This window comes from Chrysemys picta, chromosome 8 (genome assembly GCF_011386835.1).
Source record: "Chrysemys picta bellii isolate R12L10 chromosome 8, ASM1138683v2, whole genome shotgun sequence".
NCBI lineage: Eukaryota > Metazoa > Chordata > Testudines > Emydidae > Chrysemys > Chrysemys picta.
In genome coordinates, this window is record NC_088798.1 from 31373592 (window position 1) to 31400241 (window position 26650).

At 41.4% G+C, this 26650-nt stretch overlaps 1 long non-coding RNA gene across 2 annotated transcripts in view; it reads right to left on the reverse strand.

The window, feature by feature from the left end:
* Window positions 1-9790: 9790 nt before the first annotated feature.
* The window catches only part of LOC135973012 (uncharacterized), a 72687-nt gene continuing 55827 nt past the window's right edge, over window positions 9791-26650 (reverse strand). Inside the window, exons 1-4 of one of the 2 annotated variants that reach the window (XR_010589691.1) lie at window positions 20427-20530; window positions 20017-20153; window positions 18437-18487; window positions 9791-15006 (exon numbers count right to left, since the gene is read on the reverse strand). This is a non-coding gene — a long non-coding RNA (uncharacterized LOC135973012). Of the gene's footprint in view, window positions 15007-18436; window positions 18488-20016; window positions 20154-20426; window positions 20531-26650 lie in introns of those variants that run through there. The other variant, XR_010589692.1, reaches the window with a different exon arrangement.

Sequence of the window (26650 nt, forward strand, 5' to 3'; positions counted from 1 at the left end):
ACCTGTGTTATGCAGGAGGATCAAACTCGAGATGATCACAATAGTCCCTTCTAGCTTTACTACTGGCCCCAGTGACACCAGCTTCAGTACCTCTTTCATTTCCTTCTCTCACAAACTTCTCTCGCCTTCTTCCATGGTGTCCCTGTTGCTTAGTACACGCTTCACAAACGGTTCCCCTAAGTCATCTCCCATGCCCCATCCACTTAAAAAAACACCACCTCATTTCTGCATGAAGTGAAGACAGAGGAAATGTATTTTAAAATAAAAAAGTATGAATGGCATCAAAGTGCCTATGTGCCTCAGTGAGCTACCTTGTGATCTTTGTATTGTCATCTTTGTTTTTGCTTTCTCCTTCCTCACCCCTTTATTGTGGTTTGGTCTGACCCTTATGTGTGACCTTTAGATTCTAAACTCTCAGGACAGGGACCATGTCTTTATTTGGGCCCCAAACCAGCAAACACTTACATATGCTTAGCTTTAATCATGAGAATAGTCAATTCACGTCAGTGAAAATACTCACATGTTTAAAATTAAGCAAGTGAATAAGTGTTTGGTGAAGGGCCTAGCACATAACTGGGCAGCTGAAAATAAAAACATGATTAATTTTCTTCCATTTTTATTGCTTTCCACACTACATAATTAGAGCCACATTAGACATTTTATTTTAAATTATGTTCTTAAAAGAATGTTGTTTTCCGCTGGAGTAAAAATCAAAACTCATTTCTCTTCTATTTTGGTGTAGTTGTAACATATTACGAAAGCTGAGCATCATTTTAAAAAATATTTTACTTATTTACAGAAGTGAAGGAAACATTTGCTTTAGCACTATCCAACTGAAAAAACATTGGTTTATAGAACAACAACAAAAATCTTCTGTAAGGTATTAGAATCCTGTGCAATTTCATATTTGACTTTAAAACAAAAAGTTTCCCTAGCCTGTTTTCACCAAACTAAGCTGATGAAGGGGGGGGGGGGGGGAATCACTTGCATTCATCATGAAAAATACAGGAAAATGGCTGGTACCACTGAGTGTGTTATTAAATAAAACATATACTTAGCATCAGCCCTTTTGGTACTGTCATTGTATTCCTCAATACACAGCACATTGACTTTTCATTCTTACTATTCTTTCCACGTAGAGTTTAAGTTTCACTGTGGCTCTAATTCTATGCACTGGAAAGGAAGTCAAAAGATTTCAGACACTGTTTAAATATCCAATCCAGCAGACCTGATGCAGTCAAAATTCAAATGGTAATCCTATATGAGTGAAGTCAGAATGATGTGGCCCTAAATTTGGACAATAAGGGCCATGTTATCAGCTGGCATAAACATAGCAATGAAGCTATACTGTTTTACACCAGCTGAGGATGTGTCCCATTGGGTGAAACCCTACCATGGCCTGATGGTCTCTCAGCCCAGAGGGACAGTAGATTGAATTCTGAATCATCCTCTGGATCCCTTTTGCATTTAGGTGTTGCAGCTCTGCTGGTCATATATTCATACTCACTTTACACATATTCTCTTTTTAATAAAAGAGTGCGCTTATAATATGTCTGTGCATCCCAAATGTCTTATTCTAGTTGCCAAAATCAGAAAGGGACCTTTATGTCTATTCCTCTTCCTCACTGAATACACTGACATCATCATCCTGGGACTAACCCATGCTGAAGCCCAGGTATAATTTGTGTCGAAGTGGCACCAATATAATTCTGCCCCCACCTCTCTCCACCCCCTCCCCCCCCCAAAATAGTCTCCTGAAAGAGGAGTTGGAGTCAAGGGCCCCAGTTAGCTATCCCTTGGGAAGGCTCTTTCCCTACTGCAGGTGGTGCAACATCACTTTGCCTATAGAAGAATATAGGCAAACATGAACAACACTTCTTTGTCATATACCAAATAAATAATCAACAAAACCCAAACACAATCTGCCCATCAAAACCTAGAAATTTTTCACAAACTACTCTTTCACTGCACAGATCATAAAGTGAACAAAACAAAGGAGCTGGAATGAGGTGAGTAATTTACTTCTCCAAGCTGTGGACAGAAGGAAACAAGATGTTGCACTCCACTTGCTCATATTCCTCATCTGGTTTGATTCTCATGTGTCTATTCTATCTGAGTATAATTTCTAATGGTAAGTATATGATACATGCTTAATCTTTCTCACTTAGGCCCAGATCCACCACTCCTCTGATACTTGAGAAAGGGGGCTCTGTAGAGGATCTCTTCAAGGATCCCCTCGTGTCCCCTCTGGAAGATGGCATTTACCTTCCCCCCTTATGGAGTCTTCCTGGGGACCTGGGGATTACAGTGGACGAGAAGCTGGATATGTTTCAACAGTGTGTCCTTATTGCCAAGAAGGCTAACGGCATATTGGGCTGCATTAGTAGGAGCATTGCCAGCAGATCAAGGGAAGTGATTATTCCTCTCTATTGGGCACTGGTGAGGCCACACCTGGTGTACTGCATCCAGTTTTGGGCCCCATACTACAGAAAGGATGTGGACAAATTGGAGACAGACCATGGGAGGGCAACAAAAATGATTAGGGGCTGGAGCACATGACTTATGAGAAGAGGCGGAGGGAACTAGGCTTATTTAGTCTGAAGAAAAGAAGAGTGGGGGGGGGATTTGATAGCAGCGTTCAACTACCTGAAGGGGGGTTCCAAAGAGGATGGAGCTCGGCTGTTCTCAGTGGTGGCAGATGACAGAACAAGAAGCAATGGTCTCAAGTTGCAGTGGGGGAGGTCAAGATTGGATATTAGGAAACACTATTTCACTAGCAGCGTGGTGAAGCATTGGAATGGGTTACCTAGGGAGGAGGTGAAATCTCCATCCTTAGAGGTTTTTCAGGCCCAGCTTGACAAAGTCCTGGCTGGAATGATTTAGTTGGGGTTGGTCCTGCTTTGAGCAGGGAGCTGGACTAGATGACCTCCTGAGGTCTCTTCCAAACTTAATCTTCTATGATTCCCAAACCTGGCAGACCCCTAATATCTGCATGAGGCCAGGGCCACCCAAGATGTCGTATCTGCTGCCGCACCAGCTATGACTCTTCATGGGTCCCCACCTCATCAGCACCTGAGGGTCCAGAAGTGGGTTCTGCCATAAGATACAATACACTGCCTATTGTATTATCGCCTCTCCCTAGTCATCTTCCCCAGGCTTAGGGCTGGTCTTCACTACCAGGGAGATCAACACTGCTGCAATCGATGCAGCAAGTGTCCATTTAGCGAGTCTAGGGAAGACCCGCTAAATCAATGACAGAGTGCTCTCCGGTCGACCCCAGTACTCCAGTTCTCCGAGAAGAGTAAGGGAAGTCGACTGGAGAGCATCTCCCATCAACGCAGAGCAGTGAAGACACGGGGGTAAGTTGATCTAAGCTATGTCGACTCCAGCTACGTTATTCATGTAGCTGGAGTAGCATAACTTAGGTCAACTTACCCTGGTAGTGAAGACAAGCTATTAGTTTCAGCCAGTTGCTTTTCACCGAGAAAATGAAATCACATAAGCAATGGGACAACTGGTAGGAGCTACTGCTCAGAAAGTTAGAGGGAGCTGTGCTCCCCCTCCTCTGCAAGCAGCAGAAGAGTGCCCTTCTCTATGGCTTGGGAGAGTCCTGGTCTCCAGAGCTCCCTATTCTCCCTGATTGTTGAAATGGTCTCTTTCTTTCTTCAGGAATTGTACACGGGACTTGATGTGTGATTTGTTCCATTTGGATCATGGAAGCCTCTAGAGAAGCCGTGAAGTACTGAAATCGGGATCTGTTGCCATTTCTTCAAGAGATACGACAGGAGCTTTTCTCCCAAAGATTAAAGCATGAAAATGCCTTTTCCTGACACACCCAAAAGTGTCCAGAGGTCTGCACAGAGGAGTAACAAATGGGAGCTTTTCTTGTAAATGGAAAATGCAAGAGTTTTAAAAGTACAGTTAGACACTTAAACCTCTCATTTGAGCACTTTACAATTCATTCATCTTAAAAAACATTGCCTTTTATAAACTACACCTGGTCTGAGTACCAAGGCCTGCTTATTCCATTTAGTAACATGAACTTTTACATTACAAATACAGATTATGAATAGTCATTTGAGCACAGTTCAGATGCCTCTATAAAGCTAGCAAGAAAAAATTACATTTCCTTCTTTTATAAAATGCAGTTTTCATAACTCCAAACAGCATATAGCCCCTCAATCCATGCCTACCAGGAGGCCTCAAATCCACAGGCTGTGACCTCTCAGGCTGTTTTCCAATGACTCATTTTTAATTTTAAAGAAGCATTGTCTCTAGATAGTAAATTAACAACAGCCTATAGTGCATACACACAGTCATCCATCTGCTTAAGGCTCTTGTCATATGATACCAGTCTTGTATCTATAGACTTCATCTGGTATTCAAAAGCTATCAACCCTGCCTCCAAGATAGCCCACCTTCTGGCTCCAGGCTAGAAAAGTGACTCTCCATTTCCAATTCTAATGAATGCATAGCTAACAGCAGTTTTTCCATTAAGGATCTGGTGTCCTTAGAAAACATAGACAATGCTGGAATTACTAGGATCCAGAATTCTAAGGGAGGTATGGGATGGAGGTAACTGAATTTCACCTGTAAGACAGTGATCCTAAGGCAGCCTAACCACTTCATCTCACTCCACTCATCAGCTCAAACAACATGAAACACACTTACCTTCTGCTTGTAATGTTTAGACATTACTTTTGATACAACTGCACTCTATTGGATAAAATATGTCAGGGTCCTTTAAGTTTTTATTATCAAGTAACATTGATTAAGCTCCTTTCTTACTGAAGGATCCTAGAATTGGTTTAATAAGATATACACATTGTACAAAAATAATTTCATCCAGCACTGAAAGGCAGCCACCTCTGGGATACAATGTAGCAGCTGTTTCATAGTTGCTATGTATTCTATTTAATGCAAATTATGTAATGATCTAATTTGTATATTAGAAGATTATTTCTATATAACTACACATTTCAACTTTAAACTAATTGTAAGGTTTTAACGCTAGTGTGGTTAATGAAGTCCTCTTGTTTATACAGGGCAGTAGCAGAGCAAGCTTCACACATTCTTTGTCCTACCAGAAGTCTCATCGGGGGAGGGAGGGGATGGGAACTTTCTCTAGGGATAGTAGAATAGTTACGCCTTTGGGGTCCATGGAGGTCTTGGCCTCTCTGCTGAGTGTGCCAGTAAGTGCAAAGCATGGTGGTAGGTTTCTAATGTGGGAGCTGGAGCTCAGACCCACCAAACTCATGTCACATATGAGCTACAAAACATTCATTACATGATGACAACCCTCAGTTCCCTATTGAGCTGGCCTGGATGCAAACTAGTTCCCCAGCAAATGCTTACTCTCACCCCAATATACACACACACCCCTTTGTAAGCACCTATAAAATGGGAAATGCTAGGATTAGTTATTTGTGCAACCTGAATTCAGCCCCCTTGTATTTATGCATTGTGATCTCTCATTACACAATCACATACTGTCCCCCCCCCTCCCCCGCCCCGCATTTGGGTAGTCATTAAGATTTGAACGCAGGTGTGACATTCTGCACTCCAGAGCACCCCATATTTACCATGGTGATGTAATTCTGATATGTTTTGTACAATGCCTTGTGAGGTGTCATTCTAAAAGTCTTGATCTGCTAAACACTAATATCTCGTTGGATTGTATGTGCTGTCATTGTATGTGAAGTTATGAAGTTTTGCTATGTATGTGTTAGTGAAAGATGTTGTAGTTGGAAACATGCAAAACTAGCCTTTCAGGTACAACACTGAAGAAGCTAAACAGTGATAATAGCCCATCAACAAAGGCAATGGACCATGGAAAAGGCTTGTCCTCACCTGGGAATGCTTCAGCCAGTCTATAAATAATGGCTGCTATGACTCAGCAAGGAATGAAAGGGCATGTGACCAGCCCACACGCTACTGAACTCCATTTTGGTACCTGTACTTTCCCATAACTGGGCTGGGAACCTGGTTTGGAACAAAGGGGTTCCCGCCCTATAGAAAAAAATATATAAGGGGGAAGTGACATAATGACTAGGACTCACTCCCCTACAAGACAACACCTGGAAACACCAGAGGAACAAAGACTGAACTAGGGAAGGGGTGTCCCAAGCGGGAAAGAAGAAAGCCCTGCCTGTGTAAGGAAGCTAAATCCTGCTTGTATCATCAGTATGGGTGAGATGTTGCTGATTCAAATCCTAGTATGTAGTAGACTCTAGTATGTAGGAGACTTAGATTACGATTTTGTTTAATTTCCTTGGTAACCTGCTTTGTTCTGTTTGCTATCACTTATAATCACAAATCTATCTTTCTGTAGTTAATAAACCTGTTTTATATTAACCAGTGTGTAATTGAGTGAAATGTTAGGGAATCTTAGCTCTGTTAACAAAGGCTTGTGCATATCTTCCCCACATCCAGGGGGGAGCGGACTATTTAATGAGCTTGCACCATACAGACCCCTGTGCAGTGCAAAACAGTATAATTCTGGGTTTATACTCCAGTAGGGGTGCAAGACTGGGGAGCAGGGAAATTGGCTGGTGCCTTTATTGTTGGTCCATGAGTGGCTTAGGTAAATCACTCAGGTGACTCAGTTGGGTGTGTGATGCCACCTGCTGTCACGTTGGGTGATAACGGGGCCTGGAGAGGCTGGCTGGGTATCAGCAGCAGAGCAGTGTGAGAGAGGCCAACCCAGCTGAATTGTTAGGGGGCACAGCAGTTCCAACAGCTCCCAGCCTGCACTCCAGGGGTACAACCCGTTACACCAAGACTTTCCCATTCACTTCCATTTAAGTTAAAGGTGCAACTGGCAGGTATAAACTGGCACAATTTCAGCGAGTGGGTGGGCAGTGGCAACCTGGGGATTGTTATAGGTGTGGGAGAGCCTTCCCCATTCTTTCCTTCCCCTCATCACTCTTCCTCATTCTGCTCCCATCTTTTTTCAGTCCCGGCCCCTTCTGCCCCCCTTCCTCAGTTCCTGTCAATTGTTGCTGTTGATGCCTTCTCCTGCTCATGGGACTCCATGCTGGCTGGCTGCCACTGTAGCTTCCATCAGCTGGTAGGAGAAACCGCAGCTCTTGCCCATGGGTTAGCTGGATGTGTGAGGATTCAGCTAAGCTGTGGGAATGTGTGACAGGGTTGCTATATGAGCGAGTATGACACAAGATGCATGACACTTTGTGGATCTGCTGTTTCACAGCTCACAGCAGTGCAACAGTTTAGGACAGAAAGCCTGGGCATCATTATGGGATGGGGGGTGACTCATTCTCCCAACTTTCTCCTGGGAGTAGAATTCAACAGTCTTTGCCTTCCATGCCCCAACTTCGGGTACCCAACTCTAGGATACATATGTATTAAAAATCTTCTTTGCAGGGGTGCTGCCACTAGGGGTGCTGCCACACCGCCAGCTTGAAGTAGTAATAAACAAATACCAAATAAATGATTTCCATCCTCAGCATCCCCAGTATAAAAATTGTTCCAGCACCCTGCTTGTTTGACTTCCCACTCCTACAAGTTATTCGGTATAGATTTCTATACCATCTCCATCACTATAGTATCTGAGAGCCTAGGCTGTTGTTTCCACATCAAGTAGACAACAATAACACTTAGCACTTCTACAGCACTTTCCAACCAGAGGTTTACCGAGATGAATATTAAATATAATTATCCCTATTTAGAAGATAAGGAAACTAAGGCACAGATCAGTAACATTACTTGCCAGTTTCATACAGTTAATGGCAGAACCAGAACTAGAACCCAGGTCTCCTGTGATGCTGACAGACCAGGTTCCAGCTCATGCTAATGCCCCAGGCCTCACTAAACCCTTACAAATGCACAGCTGGAAACCAGTCTTGCTTACCTCTGTGTTAACATGATCAATATTGATATTAGATGTTAAGTTGATATGAACGTGTTTAGTGCTTAAGCTTTATAAAATGCTCGTGGGATGCTGCATGTATTGATTTCTCTTATAACCTCAATGCCCCATGGTATAAAGGTATACTGAGTGTTTGCATTGTAAACCACCACACAGGAAAAGCAGCATTAATTAAGGTAGGTGCTTGTCCCACATACAGGAGGACACACTGAAGGCAAATGAGAGACTGTGTAGCATCAAAGGGCAGAGGCTCTGTTGACTGCATTCCTGACTCCCTCCAGGAATGAGAAACTTACTCATAAACCCACCCCATCAATTTAGACTCTGGAGTAGAGGGGATAAAAATGCCTGACAAGGAGAAACTGAATCTCTTTGATGCTGTATGAATTCTGAGGGGCAAAGATTCCAAAACATAAGCAAAGAGATCCCCATGCTGCTTGGCATAGGTTAGCCCCCCCAAAAAATTTGAATTGACAGATTCCTATAACTTTGTCACCTTTTGAATCACCAGACAAACTCATTTGTGTAGATATGCTTGCTTGAACCTGTAAATAACTCTCACTTCTTTTTCCTAGTTGATAAACCTTTAGTTAGTTTATTACAGGCTTAGCTACGGGTGTTGTCTTTAGTGTGAGATTTAAGGTACAGATTGACCTGGGGCAAATGACTGGTCTCGGACTGGAAGCAACCTGGATATTTTGTGATCTCTGGTGTATGTGATCATTTATCTCTAAGTCCATCTTGCCTGGGTTACAAGATAGACTGGAGTATCAATGGGAACTGTCTGTGACTCCATTATAAGACTATTGTAGTACTTTGGGAATTCACATTTGTTACTGGGTTGGTGAAATCTAAACTATAGAACATACAAACAGTTTGGGGTGTCTACCCTGCTTTTTGATAGTCTGCCATGAGGCTGGCACTTTGGAACGTGAGCCACTCCAGACAACCTGACAACTCCCATTCCTATGCCCTTGCAGCTGGACCATGATGCTCACAGTAGTTCTGAAAGCTAAAAAAATTGAATTGAAACGGGAAGCCTGCTACTCGGTCACACCCATTTTACACTGGTACAACTCCACTGACAGCTGGAGTATTACTGCTAATTTATACTTATGAAAATAAGAGGAGAATCAGGTATGATATATTTAAGGAGATTTGTAAAAAGTCAAGAAAAAATAAGGGCAAAAGATATACATATAACAAATTAACTAACCTGCATAATATACTGTATTTGAGATCATTTATCAGTCCTGTATGTACAATTAAATGCAGTACTATATGGCTCTCAGACCCCACAATGGGTGAAACTCATGACGGCACCTCTAGGCAGATGTACATTATGTGTGTGTTTAACTATTAGAATTGTTAAGCCTTATATTTAAGACAAAGGTATCACCCCTCTGAAGACTTCAATCACAAACATGCCTGGATACTTAAACACAGCAGCAGTATGTACAAGCACTTTTAGTTTCTAGTTGAAGAGGAAAGGCTGACATTACAAAAAAGTGTTTGGAGGGATTTTTGTATTTTTTTTTTTTAAAGGTTCTGTACACCACCACCTGTCTCATCAGCAGGACCACGCTAAGGGATGGGCCTCTAGGCACCTCAGTCCCAAGATTCTCCATGCCTCATTCTTCATCCACGCTACTAGTAATGTACCATCACTGGCACAGTTACACCTGAACACTCTGGTGCTGCCAAACACCTGGCTTGATTTTCCACTGTCCAAATGAAAAATAAGCATAATCTGCTTTTTGAGGATACAGCAAATGAGGGAGTTCATGACAAATTGTGTTGGTTTATGCAGAATAGTGATAATAAGATACAAATGAGAATTTTTTGCTTAATGAATAATACCAATCACGTTTCAACAAATGCTGTGCCCTTCTAATTAAAGGGAATGCATAAAATCAGCTTAATTTATTTGTGACGAGTTATACATAGTTTAAATATTTACTACAGATTTACTCTGACATTTGAGAAGATTTTAAACATTTCTTGCCATAAAAGCAGACCTATTCATGTAGAGCAGGTTGAAATTCTAACTTTTGCACTCCCGTTCGTTATGCAGCATGTGATGCATACCCTTGGTTTTCAAGATACAAGAGAAAGGATATTGTTGATTTACATGCTAATTCTCCAACTGTTACTAATTTTCTTGATTCCTGCTTCCAAAGTTGCACTTCCAACATTCATCACTGTAGTACACTAGAGGGGTTGAGCATCTTTCTCAATAAATTACAGGAACTATGACTAATTATAGTGATATTAACTATGCAAAGTAATGTGTAACTTAAAATGGATACGTTTATCATTTCAAATTATGCTTTTGACTCTTGATGGCCTAATCCATGGCTGCTTTTCTTCCCACCCCAAATACAGACTATAAGCTGTGCTATATTTTCTAAAACATTGTTTTACAGATTTAGGGACTCCTCATAAACTTGATAAATGGAAATAACCCATTTATCTCCCATAAAATGCAGAGTGAAATAGAGGACAGGTCTAGTAAAAGGGCATGCAGCACCAAATCCTGATTGCTTTAGTAAAGCAGGGTGAATTTGGCTTCAGTGGATTGGGCTACTTGCATGAGTTTGGCCCATATACTGTATATCCTTCTGATGTTATGTGGGAAATAATGGGTCTGCCTATAAGGTGTGTAGTTCTTATTGTCACAAAAGCTTCCAAGGTATTTTTAATAGAATGCAGATTATGTCCATTTCTCCCTTGACAAAGTATCGACTCAAAAGAGCTCCTTTCTGGAGTGCAATGAAACCAGTGCCAGACCTCAGGAAACTTACATTGGCATAGAGTTATACTGACCCTCTGCATGGAAGCAAATGCCACCCTGTGAAATAACCATTACGTCAATCTTGCACACCAGGGATGCTGTGGAGTTTATTCTGTATTCACCAGAACAAAACCTGAGAATTAGAGAGAGGTTGGTCTTGAGGTGAGTGCATTGGACTGGAGAGCTGGGTTCAAATGCTTGGTTCTGCCCCAGACAAGTCAATCTCTCAGGGCCTCGCTTCTCCATCGGTAAAAAGAGGGTAACAATGCTTCTTTTCTCTCTCTTGTCTATTTAAGCATGTAAGCTCTTTGGGGGAAGAGACGATATCAACCTGTCTCTCTCTGCAGTGCCTACCACAATGGAGCAATGATCTTGGCCAGGAAATCAAGGCACTACTGATAAATATTTTCTTTAAGAATTCTTCACATAAAAATGCTCTTAATTCAGTAAACAGGGCTGAGAATAAATTATTTTATTTCTGCAGTAAGAAAACAAAGTATGTCAAATGTTTAAAGTCTTCAGAATCACTTTCGTCCTAAAAGAAACTTCCAAACAGTTTTGCCAGTATTTCCTATTATATCAATGGGAAATCTGTCAAACCAGTTCAACTTTCAAACCATTAGGACCATTTCTAGTGGGACCAGTGACTGTGAACAAACAAGTTAGAACCATTGTCCATTTTTTTTAAGGGTTAGTCATGTTGATTCTTCTGTACTGTAGTGGCATGTGCCATCCAGGTTGCAGCATGCATGTAACAGTAATTGTTCCATGCCACTTGTGTCAACAGACACCAACTTTACAATATTCTCGCAGCACAGAATTTATTTTTAAATTGTTGGGGTTTTTTTGGTGTACAGGGGAAATTATTATTTTAAAGGTAAACAACTGTTTCAAGGACATGAGGATTCTTCTGGTTATGGAATTCATGATCTGCAGGAACTAACTACCATAGGGGAAACACAAAAAAGGATTGAATTTACCCCTCTCTGAATATACACTATCTAGGCACAAACAGTCTATGTGTTACTGGGTGCTTATAAAGCTCTCGGGGATGCTCAGCCAATTGCAATGAATATTCCACACTTCCAGAATCATATGCAAGATGACTCACTCAAAGAAAGTAAAACTCTAATAGAGTTGCTACCAGGGGAGAGCAAGTATTAAACCAAAATATCTGCATTTAAAAAAAAACATTGGAAACCAAAACTACTATTGTTTCAGTTAAGCTGTTTTACAATGTGGCAATCTAGCCTTTGCATATATTTATAATTGACTTTTATGGTAACTTGTTCACATTTTGACAAGCAAGGGAAAATTGCCGCTTCAGACTTACACCCACTGGGCAGCAGGTAAATGAGGTACTTATGATTCAATTAGATGTTCAAGAACTTAAATAAATAAATCAATAAAACCCACAAAGTATCGTAAGTCATGCTGCCTCACAATTCAGACAGCACCAAGGAATCTGGGAGAACCACAAATATTTGCAGAAGACAGACAAAGCTAACACAGATTTCTGGAGCAGTGAAAAGGTTTATGCATTGTCAGCACATCAGGAAACCTGGATCTTTCCCAAATGGAAAGAATGGTAGTGTTTGGGCTTAGAATTATTGCACCATTTCCAGTCAGTTTTTGTTGCATTTAGCAGCACTGCTATTTTGTGACGCTTGCTACTCTGCAGTCCTGGTCCTCTGGACAACTAGCAGCCATCCTGGACTTTGAAGACTGCAGTTTTTAGAGTGAAGCTGGACTTGAGAAGGTGACTACCTCTTGGCCAATGCTAGCTGAGCATAAGCCAGCCCCCCTTGAAACGTTTCTCCTTCCTGAGGCTGGGATGCTTGTCAGTTGGGTGGCTAGTTATGTGCTGTAAACAGTCAATAGAGCTGATTTTGGCTCTTAGAAGGTATCTTGGTAACAAGTGAGGGGAATCAGCTATTTTATAGCCACACTCCTCCCCCTTCCTCCCCCCCAAAGCCCACACACAACCAATCCCTCTTCCTAGAGGTTTATCCCCTTAAGGAAAGGCTGCTCTTCTAAATAAACCCTTTTGAGGTGTTTGCTGGAGGCAGAGCTGCTCCCTGAGCCTCACTTTGGATTACACCCAAAACTGTTGCCTGCTCCACACAACCCTTCAGTCAGCTTTGGGTCACTGAGGCAGATCTCCCTCAGCAGCCTCGCTTTTTTCCCCAGAGCAACATGTGGACACATGGCTCTCCAGCCCCTTCAGGCATCCCACCCTTAGGTGGTTCTGCCTCCCAGATAGCTAGCCCTCAGGCCTTACGGCCATTATGTTACCACACCGAGTACAGCCATTCCTCATTCTACCACCACTTCTCAGGGGTTGCTAGACCAAGCGTCACCAATGATGTACTTCCTTTCTGTAAAAGATATTTTCACCATCACTGCTCCCGATCTTAGCATACTTTAAAATGGGGCTAGTGGGGTGACTGTATCTGTTCCTCTAGAAAGATCATTTACAACATACTTCAGGATATCTGAATGCCCCAGTTAATCACTTGGGGCTGACACATGTGCTTAGAACAAGGAAAACTGTGGTTAAGGGAGGAGGAATGGAAAATTGAGACCTGACAGGTTTCCCAGCTCCAATTACAGTATACAATAGAGTATTTTGATATAGTGGCTCTGATTACCAAGCAAGATATACTGCACAGTTGTTTTGGTGAAAGTACAAGAGGAATCATTTAAAATTTTAAAAACATCTCACAGCTGTTTTTATCAATCTCATCTGGACAAGTATTCTGAAGTCCGTTGCCCCTTGTAATATTTTCTAACTCTCATTGCAAGCAAATTTTCTCTCAGTAAGTCATTAAGAGTTCACAGTCTAATTAAATGAAACTGCTGTATTGTAAAGTTCACCACAGATGCATCATCAAACATCCTCTGTAAACAGAGCTTCTCAAATTTGGAATTTCTCTAATGAAACACTAATCTACTCTAACAATTCTCCAACCAGCGTGTCCCAAGCAGGAATTCATAATTTCTTGTCTTCTTAACAAGTATCTGGTAGCTTAGCACGGTTGATCTCTGGAGTTATATGTAACAAATGTAAAATGATAATCCAAAAAAAAAAATGAAGGTGAGAAGTCTGAAAGTGGACAAATATTTCCACAACTCAAAAACATTTAACATGTCTGAAGTATGTATGTACTCTGTACATGCATTGAGTTCTCATTCCTGTGCTTTTCAAGAGTCCAGGAATTTTAAATCTATAACAACAAAACTGAACTACTGCCAAAATAAACTTCTATAGCCTTAATCCTAGATGCCTGATTTTAAAGTCATTGTTAAAAAAAATTCTTGTTGCCATGGTCAGCCAAAGCACCATCAACCTTCACAGATATGCCATCACCCTATATAGATACATCATTCCTTGCTCCCAGGAAGTGAGTCACACTTACAGGGCTATTAGACAATTTGGGTCAAGCCAATTAAGCAGGGTTGGACAGTTTGAAAGATGCTTTGGCCCAATTGCAGTTGCTTAACTATCCACACACCACAAGATAAGGATAAGGATGAGTGAAAATTCCATAGTCTGTCCCACTTGCTAATATACAGCGAGTTACAGGGGGGGAAAAAAAGATGGGAATTTGCTTTCAAAATCCAGGCAAAAGTTGAGAGAGGCAAAAAGAATTCCATCATTGCATACTGGTATGGAAGAGTATATATATGTGTAGTCAGGAGCGGCGCCAGGGTTTTTGCCGCCCTGGGCGGCAGTGCTCCTCCTCTGAGCATTCGGCGGCGGGGGTCCTTCCGCTCCGCGTCTTCGGGGCACTTCGGTGGTAGGTCCCGGAGCGGAAGGACCCCCCCGCCGCCAAATTTCTGCCGAGGATAGCAAAATGCCGCCCCCCAAATCCTGCCACCCTAGGCAACCACCTAGGGTCGCCTAGTGGAAGCGCCGGCCCTGTGTGTAGTGTTAAAATATTTGCCTGAGAATGGGTAGGAACATAGGCTCAGTTGGGCTGTCACTTGAGGGACTTTGGGATCAAGCTAGAGGTTATTTGTTCCACCAATGAGTACCTGAGGCTTCTAAAGGAGATTAGTCATTTGTGGAAGTCAGAGTAGGTAGTAGCTTTGACATGACTTACTGTTCCTATATTCACCACTACTAAACAAAAGTGTGGTTTGTTGCCTTTCCGGTTACTGCACAAACTTCACCCTTCATTTTCTACAGTCTCCTGTTTTCATCAAATCTTGGAACTTTTTGGAAATACGAACACTTAGAGACATTTCCTTTTTGAAATCTTGTTTCTCCTTTCCACGCTGTTAATTCTTGCGGACTGGCCATCCCATGTAACTGTGTTGTCTGAAAAGCAGTGAATGACTTCAAATTTAGTAATATACAGCACTTCCCAATGCTTTTTAAAAAAAAAAAAAAACCACAAAGATACACAACCAGATTTTGGAAAAATCCTTTCTAGAGGATGTTTAGAGCCCAAACCTCCCATGTTGAGAATATCAAGTTTCCATCAAAAGGGCTGCCTAACCCTTACTATTTTAGCTGCTGAAAACTAAACCAGAATACTTGTTAACTCTAGCTATTCCTAGGAAAGAAAACTTCTACCAGTTGGGCCCATTAGCACAGCTTCCTCACTCTGCATATCAGCTCCTCATAAGGAAGATTTTTAAATAAGACTTAGGTGCAATTATGGCAATGATCAGTTCTGAGATATGCTCACGTTTCTTTAGCTCCTCTAGACAAGACTTCCTCTACGAGTGTTTCAAAATAAGAAAAGTCTGACGACTTTCACACAACCTTGTCTCTTCTAGACAACTACAGCATACTTTCTCCTCTACATTTTTGTTGTAGCTGTGTGTTTGGTCTGGCATTAAAATAGACAGCACACATGCCTTACAAACACTAAAATTGTCTTCTTCATTAGCTTACAAAATTCTTCCATTAGCCATCAAAGGCTAGAATTTCAGAGGTGCTGAGCACTCACAGCTCCTACTAACTTGAGTAGGAGCTAGGAGTGCTCAACACTTTTTGAAATATCAGGCCATGTCTGTATATAGTCCAACTTCACCAATGGCACGATATGCTGAGAAGTGCTAATGGCCCACCATCCGGAGTCTTGAATACAAGACAGTCAGAGACTTCATTAAAATAAATGGATGTGCTGGAGCATTCTCCTTTGTGCCCAACAGCCTGAGCAACTGAGATTCTTTGTGCAAACCAGCTGGACACAAAGAACGGGGCTGATGCCAGGAGCCAGACTGCAAGCCCATGAGACAAAGTATAGTGCTAACAGGTATTATGAGATTCCAAAGCATGGGAAAGCAGTTGGTTCCATGCTGACTGAGTCAATAGTATCAGCAGTTGCAGTGTGACCCTCTAAGGAGGAAGAGGCAAAGATACAGCTGTTTCCTGGGCACAGAGACCAAGTGTCTGGTTTGGGATTTCTGCAAGTGCCTGTGTGCTGTACATTCCTACTGCTGTTCAGTGGAAAAGCTGTGTCTCTTTCTGCGAATAAACTGATTACGCCAAGGATTACCCTGACTCTGTCTCCAATTTCTCATCCAGATGGAACCACCCCACAAGACTCCAAAATTCAGCTCTCTGTTCAGCTGAAGGATCTGGTCAAATTTACTCATCTTTGAATCTCTCCCAGTATTATTAACTGGATAGAAACATCAACGGAGATTGGGGCTGTCGAGGCAATCCAAGTTTGGCATGCCCACCTGAGGCTTGACCTCTCTCCTGAACACCTAACACTGGATTTCTCAAGAGCATGGATACAGCCTTATATTGGTTTATTTTGCACTCCTTCACATTTTACTGATGTCCATGAGACAAGTCTCCATCAGTACACATTGCAGCCCATCTCAAACACTTCACAGATGCTTTGATCTGATCAGAATTACAAGGCACAGATCCTTAAGCACCAGTTGATCAGAGGAAAACAGACCATCTGATTTTGAATGACATGATTTTGAATAACAGCCTTAATTTTTTGTGCACTCTGTCCAGTTTCAGTCCCTTTATGAGGCCCTTTTCCCTTTGATCAGGGACCTGAACCATTTCTCCAGTTTGCAACACTGTCTTGTAACCTTGATGAAAGTGAAAGCTCCAACTCTAACAATAGAAATGTTAGGCAGAACAATCCTACTGGTCCCCCAGTATGCACTTTTCTGCTCATGGCTTGATTTTCCAAATTGATTTTCCTTATCTAAGGACACTGAAATTAATAACTCAGGAGGGGTAAAGATGTTTCTCTCTCCCCTGCAATGTTCTTCAAAGGATGTTTCTTACCACTGTATTATCAGAAAAATCCAGAAGTTGTTTTCTTTCCATTCAGATTTACAAATCTTCTGCATTATCCATGCCCTATGTGCCTGAAAATAATCCCATGTAATAAAACTATGTAAGAGTTCCCAGATGGCCATCAACACTCATAAATTTCATCTGCTATCAACATCCCTCTCTTCTTGCCACTTGTAGGGGGGACCCCACATTTGTTTCAAAGAGTGTTTCTGAGAGCAACAGACCAGATCCTCAGCAGGTGCAAACTTTCATAGCCCCACTGACATCAATGGGGCTTCACCAATTCACACTAGCTAACCAGAGTTCCATTCCTGAATGCTACCCTGAGCCTAATGTAGGTTAAAACTTATTGCTAAATACCTAAAAGTAAACAGTGAATCAGAATTATGAGATAAAGCAAGATGCTAATGTGCAATCGTACCATGTTCTCCAGTGCACTCAGATCCAGTCACTTATTTCTAACGGTTTTTAACATGTCATTCAAACTTTCTTCTAAAATTGCAGGAAGCCAAGACCCTAACTTGTTACCATTCAATTCTGTGCTGCTTAAGCCATTACAGTTCACTGAATGATGATCTCAGACACAGAGATGTTTTCATTACTCTGCTTAATTTGGCAGCTCATGCCTCTGAATTCTGTTTCCATGAGCCATTTCAAACCACACACACACACATACCAGAGAGTGTTCATATTTTTGGATAAAATCTCTGAGCCCACCATTGGAAAAAGCTGCCTCTCCAATTGCTCCTATTGACAGTGAAACAATTTCCTGACTAAAGCTGCTTGTATTCCAGATTTTTCTGAAGTCAGGATATCTGAGTTAATTTTGGATCAGTGTTCTTTAATACAAAAGTGCAGCAGTAAATACCAGAAATAAGAGTTTCACGCTTAAGATACTATATATCAGAAAAATGTAACAGTCTATCAGTGTTTCTTACTGCTTTGTAGTTACCTGATAAATTTGGGACTTTTACATTCCCCTCCATGTACTGAGCATCCATTACATTTACACATTTTACGTCTCTAATATTTTGGCAATACATTTTCCTGAATCAGTTGATGACATTTAATAGAACGTTTAAGACACAATATAAAACCTTAAATGCTTTTGCTTATTCTGGAAAAAAAATGTGCACATAGATTGGTTTTCAAATTAAAAACTACATTGGTAGAAGCATTTTTTGCTCCTGCTATACATATTAAAATATAACTAAATGCCTCTCCTTATGCAATACTGCAGCATAAGTACAAATAGCAGGCGTTTGTACTTTACAAGCAAGCTATATGATTAAGGAGCTATTAATGAAGTGAAACAAAACCACAGTGCTAGAATGTAATAGTCCATGAAATTCTTATTGGGAGAAAAGGAATCTGCAGTGAATAAATATTAACCTAATGCTATAGAAAACATAAACAGAAAAAAAATGTATTTTTAAAGCCAAAATTTAGGTAAAAACTGCTGACTACTTACGGAAAGTTGATTTGCATACCGCAGGGCTCCATCTGCTGTGGAAAATATAAGCTGCAAGAATGATTTAATATTTAATAGAAGTAGTGGCCATTGTTAATTATAATTTGCACATTTACAAATCAGCACTGATAGCAATACAAATTATGAAATATAAGGGTGTTATGCTGGATACTGGGGAAAATAAGATGACAGATAAAGTTAATGGAGTATCCCTAACAACAGCTCTGTCAGAACACATCAGAGAACTAATCCAGTTACAAAGAGCCTGCAATGGAAAATCTATTTAAAATATTAAAATGCTGTTTGGTAAAAGCTTTTTCATAGTGCATTTTACTTAAACAGTTGCTTATTGCTCATGGGTCATTAGCTGTACACTGAAATGCATTCTGCAAACTGCTATTTCAAAGAATAGTAGAAATTAAATAAGAAATATATTTCTGCAGCATTTTTACTGAAGGATAGGAAGAGCTTTCTGCAGACTTTGAGATAGAAACCAATATTGGGTAGCTCCAAGATACATGCTGTAAAAAACTAAAAGATTTGTCTACAGGCAACCATCACAAATACAGAACTTTTCTATTCAAGGCCCCAGCCCTGCAAGGAGCTCTATGTAGCTCTAAAAGTCCACATGCATGGGGCTTCTTTCCAAGATCAAGGGTCCCAATACTTAATATAATATAAATATATGGAGATATACCTATCTCATAGAACTGGAGCGACCCTGAAAGGTCATTGAGTCCAGCCCCCTGCCTTCACTAGCAGGACCAAGTACTGATTTTTGCCCCAGATCCTTAAGTGGCCCCCTCAAGGATTGAGCTCACAACCCTGGGTTTAAGCAGACAAATGCTCAAACCACTGAGCTATCCCTCCCCTGTATTTAGATTCCAACACAAAACTATAAATTGACACTTACTGAGAAATTCCCATTGATTGTTTTCATTAATCTTCTATTTCTCCTCACTTTCTTCATCGTGTAATATGGATCAGGTAGATACTGCTAATGCACAACCATTTCAACAGCAATTTTTGTTCACTGAGTCACTCATGCTGCTTCTGATGTTTGTTTTAATATCAATAGGATGACGTGCATTAGCAATAAAAAACCTCTTGTATCATTTAAGTCAACAAATAGTTTAGTGCCTACATGAAAACGTAGCTTATAATATACAAGAAGAACATGTAAATTACTTAGCATAGTATATTTAAGCCAATTATGCTCTTTTCCAATATACCCAAATGATATTCAACTCATGAAGCCACAACTGGCACCTCCATAACAACCAACATACTAGTAACTACCTTATAAACTAGAAGTACCTAGTACACAGGGACTTGATCCTGCAAGATGCTTAACACTCTAACCTAATCCAACAAAACTTCTCACATGGTTAGATGCTTTGCTGGATGAGGTCAAAGCACTCAACATTGAGCCTCAAGTTATTTTGTATTTATGTGCAGGATAATTTTCTACTTACACTCCTATCTGCTTCTAACTAAAATTCACCCCACACTACCCCTATCCCAATGCACAAGGTCCTAGCAAAGGAATTGTATGGAAAGTTGTAATGGGAGACACTCACCTCCTGAGCACATCCTGCTGCTGTGTGGGTACTGTAGGCCTTTTCCCACTCCTGGCACTGCCTGCAGGTTGTCAACCTCCCTTGTCCCATCGTCAGTGGTTCATCCCTCCAGCTGGGTCACACAGTCAAAGTGATCACTTTCCAAGATAAAAAAAAAAATCAAACTAAATTGTCCATCTGCACTCACCAGGGTCTTCAGCCCCAGCTCTGGTCCTTTAAATTCAGCTCTTTGTTTGGGCTTCTAAACAAGCCTTGTCCCCTTCTCGGAGCTCGGGAATCCAGGCCAACTGACTCCTCCAGGTTCCAACCCAGGGACCCTGTACACAGCGGAAACATACCACTCCTTTCAATAATTTTCTGCTTCTTCCATGCGCCTCTTCCCACCTGGCTCCTTTATCTTCATCCCTTACCTCAGAATTAAAGTTTTCAGGTCCTCTCTCCTCTAGTTTGAGCAAATGCAGCCAATCAAGCTCCTGTTTCCAAAGAGAAGCACCCTTCCTTGCACCTCTGGTCCCAGCCAGAAACTGACCTGCTAATATCCTGCAACTCCTTTTATCTAAGCCTGCTTAGCTCTGATTGGCTGCTTCTGTGCACCCTCTCTAAGCAGGCTTGGAGGACCCATCTTTGCTGCTCCTTTCCTGGGGCAGCATGTGGAAGAACCGCAGAGCATCAAAGGCTTAGTACACCCTGTCACAAAAGTACTATGCAGACATGGGGGAATGGAATCTATCCCCAAATCCCAGGCCTTCAGTAGCAGGGTAACTCTGCATCATCTAATTAACAGCTGGGTTGAAATAGGTTTGTATGTAGATTGTTATAGTGGGGTCTCCATAATCCAAATTGTCCTGTGGGGAAGGCACAGAGCAGCATATAAGCCTTGTGCATACTCTGCATGGAGACAAACTTTACCCCTGAGAAATGTGGCAATAAGACTTTCACTAGATACAGTGCTGATAGGGACACATGAAGACTAAAGCTATTATTATGGTGCCCCTCAACGGACCTTGACAATGCAGTTTTAAATGCCACAGCCACATGCCTGATGCTATAGCAGACAGAAATCCAATTGTTTCTACAGTATTGGCAGATATAATTTGTTACCTAACCAGAAGAACCTGAAGTGCCTCTTTATCTAGGGGTAATTGCTATCTACCAATTGCAGTTATTAATCTAATAATCTGTGTAAGTAAATTAATAATTATTATTATTTATTTGTATTATGGTAGCCCAGTCTTGAACCAGACCCTGTTGTGCGAGATGCTGTACAAACACACAACAAAAAGATGAACCTTGGTGTACACGCAACTTTGAGGAAATGTCATGAGGGAACTGATCCTGCTACATTTGAAATCAATGACTTTACTTCCATTAACTTCAGTGGCACAGCACCAGGGCCAAAATGAGCCATCCTGTCCTCAAGCAAAGAATGAATAACTGTATTTCCAGGTTAAACAGTTCCTTCTGTTGAACTCCCATCGCTTCCTTCTCTGAGTACTTGGTTTGTGAAAAAAGCCTCTCTCTCTCTCTCACACACACACACACACACACACACACGAAAAAAGGAAAAATAGATTTTGCTATTTTTGACTCTGAGTCTTTATTTATTATGGTGCAATCAGAAAGGTGATTATAATACTATGAAAATTAACACCAACAATTGCATAATTTACTCAAAGCTGTTTTTACCATCCTACTTACTTATGCTTTGTGGGGCATGGGGGGAAAGGGGGGGAATTGCAAGCACTTTCCATGACACACATGCAACTGGGGCAGTGCTTCAGGGCAAAAGCTACAGCTGTTAAGACCTTTTTTGACCATCTATATCCTGGTAAATATACAGCAGCTGAGGGTAATCTCCGCTTTTTGTTAGGCGACAATTCCACTTCACAAAAAAAGATATTGCAAGGCATAACACTGATTGCTGCAAGTTTCTCTCTTTTGCAGAATACAAAAAATGTCTGATTAGCAAAAGAAATGAAAGGAAGACAAAAAATAAAAATAAATGGTTCAAGCAGAGCAAAGCAATTCTGTTAAAATAATTATGAAAACCCTATAGAAATAACTAAATTGCTTTAAAATATTGTGAAGTTCCCTTTGTGCTATTCTAGCAGTGCAAAGAGGATTTAAAGCTATCTTAATGCACAGCTGGGAGAGGAGATTCCCCTGGTGTAACAATCTTCAGCTGGCATAGCTATCCCTACACCATCTCCTCACCCACCCACATACCTCATCATCAGGAAAATTCTGGAAAGACCAGGGCCAGGAAGGGGGTATGGCCAAAGAATAATCATGGTTGGTGGAGCAGCTCTATGGCAGTTGTTACCCACTAGTGCAGTTCGAAAAGCCTGAGGCTGCCTCAATTTGTGTTGGGTGCTGTTTTGTCCCCTGAAAGTCGCTAGATTCAGAAGGCCAGAAAACCCTTAAGCTCCCTCTCTCTCCTCAGTTGTACCAAGTGCTGCTCTGGTGCACCTGGTGATCTGGCCTTTCAATCCTCAGACAATGTAAATGGTTAAATTAATGGTTGGTCAAACCCTCATCCCCTTACAAAGCCCAAACAATAGGCTGTGTGTAGAGGCATTCCATGCAGTGAGGGAAAGGGAAGCCTCCCTCTCAGGTTGCAAAGCAGTAGCAGGGTCTGTCTACTGGCTCTACAGCAGACCCTCCCCACATGGCCTTAGTTGCTCCTGCATGTGTTGCACTCCCCTTCTACGGGGGGCAATGGGCAATATAGCTGGTTAGCTAGAATCCACTGACTTTTACTGGGCCTCATCCTTCCAACACCCTCCTCAAAGGGCCTGCCTGGAGCAGAGGAAGTGTCAATTCACCCAATGATCCTTCTGTGTTCAGGGTACACTGCACCTGCCAAAAGGGTACAGGATTTACCCCACAATGCATTTATTTGGAGAACAGATTTTAAGAGGTAACATGATTGTGATGGTCTCTAGAGGTGCTGAGCCCACTTCCGTAACTAAGGGTAAAATTGGGCCCTGTCTCTCTTTCCCATCATGCACCTTTTGCTTTTAGGAGTGTACAGCTCCTTGTGATCCTACAATTGAAGCTCAATTTAAAAAATAATCTAATGAGATCTAAAAACGGTTATGGTCTTAAAAAATGAATCATAATTATTAAATTAACACATTAATTCCCTAAATAATATTTTGGTTAAGTAATGCTGTAGTGTAAAGTGTCACTGCCACAATGTCTTATCAAAAACCCAGATGAACTCTTACAAGGTAATGCAGCAAATCAAACATCCATGGAAGTGGAGATTTTCAAAGGGGCCTAAAGCATCCAACTCCCATTTGTACCTTTGAAATTCTCTTCTGTAATGGCATCTTTGGAGTTGTTATATTCTTGGGTCAGTAGGACAATGGAACAGGCTGCCTTAGGAGGTTTTGGAAGCTTCTTCACTGGAGATTTTCAAAAGGAGGTTGGATAGCCATCTGCCTTGGATGGTTTAGACACAACAAATTCTGTATCTTGGCAGGGGGGTAGACTACATGACCCTTGTGGTCCTTTATCTGTCATCCTATATCTACTTCTCAAATACTTGAGTAACAAATAAATATTTTCCAAAATTGTCTAAACATTTGTACACAATAGTGAATCTAAAGAAGCTGATGTTATTTACTAGGCACTCTAAAATGCTGCTTACAAAACAAGACAAGAACCACAATAGCAGCAACTTTCCTATAACATCTTAGTAATGTCTCTCCATGCTGCTCGAAAAGGACCACTTCCAGAAACTGCAAGGGGAATTCATGTTGATGACCTACTTAGTACTTGTCTGATCATAATGATGAGTTTTGTGATGTAAACACTAGAGGTAAGAGTCCCACACCCACTCCAGCACCTTTTTGCTAGTTAAAAGAGCCAGAGCTGCATAAAGGGGCCCTTAGCTTTCTGGCTAAGGAAGAATCCTCCTGTCACAGGCATTGATGGAAGACAACCAGAAGGCTGCTTTCCAAAGACCCCTTCACAAGTGCTGTTGAAGGGAACGTATCATGGGCAGAGCCGTAGCACTATGGAGATTCCAAGCAGTGCTACAGCCCATGGGGCAAAAGTGGCTCAACAACCAGAATCTCATCCTAGGAATTTAACTCTGACAAGAACTCATTCATACATAGGCCCCAGAACAGCTATGGTCAGGACTTGCAGTCACTACTCAGCCCAGGTGGAATATGGACTTGTGACTTGGGGTGAAAAGCTTCAAATCCCATTCTCAGTATCCTAAGCCATCTAATCCTCTGATAACTATGTTCTAATAATTTCCTTGGTATTAGATAGCAGAAATTTCCATAAAAATAACTGCTTTAAAGTGAAACCATTTAGATCTGATTTTTGCAAAACGCACTAACAAAAAGTCTTAAATACGCTTCAAAGTACCTGATTCAAGAAGGCACTGAACAAAATCAAAAGCTGCTTTAAAAGTAATGTAACTAGTTTGATTTAAAAACTCACAGTAGATGTGGATAAGGCTAATAGAAGCATCTTTATTCCATCTATTGTGCTTACTGGGGGATGCTGTAGCCTAAATGGTCCTCCATTAGGGGAGGCTCAAAACAATGAACAACTCAGGTATAATATATGATGCAAAACCTCAACTTCAGAGGATACTACCCATGGCAGCCAAGATCTTAAATTGTCTTGCTTTTCTGGTGTAAATGGACTTTTTATAAAAACATTCTTATTGGTTTAAAATTACAGAATAGAAACAAGAAGTGCAGTACATGATCAAGCAAAGCAAGCATCTGGCTGGAACAAGTTTAGTGGTGCCACATAAGTCTGTGAATAATCAGCATTCATTAACGTCCAGAAAAGTGAAGAAGCAAAAGCAGAGTAAGGTTTGAGTAAACCACCAATCTTTGTATAGCAGTGGTTACCGACAGTACTTAAGCTGAAGTTAATTGAAGGTATTTCTGTAACATCATGCAAGTCATAACATACACCAGCCATTGGAAACTGCATCCACAGGACACATCCCCTGAAATGGAATCCCAAATCTGAAGTTTGAGGCAGAATCCAAGTCTCCCCCGACTCAAAGCCAAGACTTCATTTCAGCTAAATATTTAAGCATGTGCTCAAGTCCCTCCCTATGCCGCAAAGCATTTAAGCACATGTTTAAGTTTAAAACACAGGCCTATGTTCCATTGATGTCAATGAGATTTTGCACATTGCTAAAGAGAAATGGGCTGCCAAATTGGAGTCCAAGTGAGATCTCATACCAAAAAGGAGCTTGGCTTTCCAGATCAACATCCTGAGATGTACTGCTGCACCAGCCAGTGGTTCTATTTGTGGTATTTATGATGCAGTCAGCAGACAATGTTATGCTTCCTTGGTCCAGGCCAGGACTTTGGAAGAATCTTGTGCATTGACAAGAGTACCTCAGGCTGTATTAATTAGTTTGGGAAGCTGAGAGGACTGTAGGGTTTCAGCCAATACCCAATAGCCTCAATAAGGAATTACCTTTGGATTTAATGCCCTATAGATTCTCAACCTTGAGCAAACATTACAACATTGACAGAATGGTGATGCCATTACTAGAAAATCCACTTTATAGGGTGGTATTTCTGGGACATAGACCAGGGATCGGCAACCTTTGGCACGTGATCCGCCAGGGTAAGCCCCCTGGCGGGCCGGGCCAGTTTGTTTACTTGCCGCATCCACAGGTTCGACCAATCATGGCTCCCACTGGCCGCGGTTCGCCGCTCCAGGCCAATGGGGACTGTGGGAAGCGGCGGCCAGCACATCCCTTGGCCCGCGCCACTTCTCACAGCCCTCATTGGCCTGGAGTGGCGAACCACGGCTAGTGGGAGCCGCGATCGGCTGAACCTGTGGACGTGGCAAGTAAACAAATCGGCCCGGCCCGCCAGGGTACTTACCCTGGCGGGCCGCGGGCCAAAGGTTGCCAATCCCTGACATAGACACTGTTGTAGTTCCAAGGGACAAACTGGGAAGTAAAGAGTTGTATCTTACCCCTGGGAAAATCGTCTCCAATTAATCTTCCCCTTCTTTCTAGACAGTAATATTACAGATCATGTATGCTACAAAGCGACATTTCACTGAACACCTGAGAGAATCTCTCATGTGATGCTTCTTGGCTGGCATCATATTTACCTACAAAAGCAAATTTAAAAATAAAATACAAAATCAGCCTAGGATCAAATAAACAAGACATGAATTACTGATTTGATTCAGCCTAAAATTGCATTGTACAGATGGTACAGTTAAAAAGGTTTCTTCTGACTTTTACCAGTAGTTATTATAAGATAATACCAAGCCCAGGCCTAGGCCTGCATGTGTAGGGCAATACCACTAAAGAAAATCATCCAATTACCATACTTAAAATATATATTGAAAATATGATAAGGGCAACAGAAATAAAGACAATACTGTTGAAAATATTGATTATTTTTATGATTGCCAGTTGATTTTTCTGTATGCTTATCAACATATATACCTGTGTACTTACATTACCACTATTCTACACTACCTGTAATATTCATTGGGGGCATTTACATATGTATACCTTCATTTAATATGGAAAATACCCTCTCTTTTTAAAGGGTCTTTGCTATTAATTGAAAACTATTGAAAAGTTTTTATCCTCATTTTAAAAAGGTAGAAACCTGGG